This window comes from Elephantulus edwardii, unplaced genomic scaffold, assembly GCF_000299155.1.
Source record: "Elephantulus edwardii isolate Elephantulus edwardi_28Jun2011 unplaced genomic scaffold, EleEdw1.0 scaffold00198, whole genome shotgun sequence".
Classification (NCBI taxonomy): domain Eukaryota; kingdom Metazoa; phylum Chordata; class Mammalia; order Macroscelidea; family Macroscelididae; genus Elephantulus; species Elephantulus edwardii.
The window spans coordinates 5,905,413-5,906,409 of NW_006399948.1; positions in this window are offsets into that span (position 1 = coordinate 5,905,413).

The following is a 997-nucleotide window of genomic DNA, read 5'->3' on the forward strand; positions in this document are numbered from 1 at the left end:
TTTTCCTGTTGTTTCTGGTTCCTATGGTTTATCCACTTTTCTTTGGTGTCTCCATGTGAAGAACATCACTTTAAATTACTTGTAGTTTTGGTCTTGTTTTCACATATTCTTAAAGTTCCTTCTTTTCTGCAAAGGATCTAATTTCTCCTTATTATATGATGGAAAGCTTTGCTGGGTATAGGATCCTTGGCTAGCAGTTGTTGGTTTTTGTTTTGTGGTCCCCCCCCCCAACTTTCTGTAAATACCATCCCATTATATTCTAGCTTGCATGGTTTTTGCTAAGGAAATCAGAACTTTATCTAATTGGTTCCCCTTTGTAGGTTACTCTGTTTTTCTCATGCTGCTGCTATTAGAATTATATCCTTACCTTTTAATTTGGAGAATTTGACTACAATATGTCTTGATGGTGTTTTTTGGGGGGAAGAGATCTAGTTTATTTGTTATTCACTGTGCTTATTGAATGTAGATTTCTCTATTCTTCAAAATACCTGGAAAGTTTTCCTCTAGTACTTTTTCCATAATTCTCTCAGTGATTTCTCTGTCACTCCCATGTTCTAGAATACCAGTAATATGTAAGTCATTCCTTTTGATATCATCTGACAGTATTCTAACGTTCTCTTTATTTTCTGCACTCATCTCTGTTTTTCTTCAAGTATGTTTCCAGTGAGGCTCTTGTCTTCCAGCTCATTGACCATCTCTTCCATTTCTTCAGTTTTACTCTTTTGTCTTATCAGCATGGTGGCCACTTTGCCATTTCATGGTTTTTCTTGCTATTTTCAGTACTGTGTTTTCTGTACCCACACCGTCTTGTGATGATTTTTTAAAGATCCTGTACTTCTTTCTCTATACTGTCAATTCTTTCTTTCATCCTTTGCATTTTCTTCCATGGCTATTCAAGTTGCTCCTACTCAATAGATTTATTCTGGATTTTTGTCTCTGGAATATTTGCTTTCTTAATCACTTCCATTGTTTTTTCCATCATTTCCATCTTGTACTG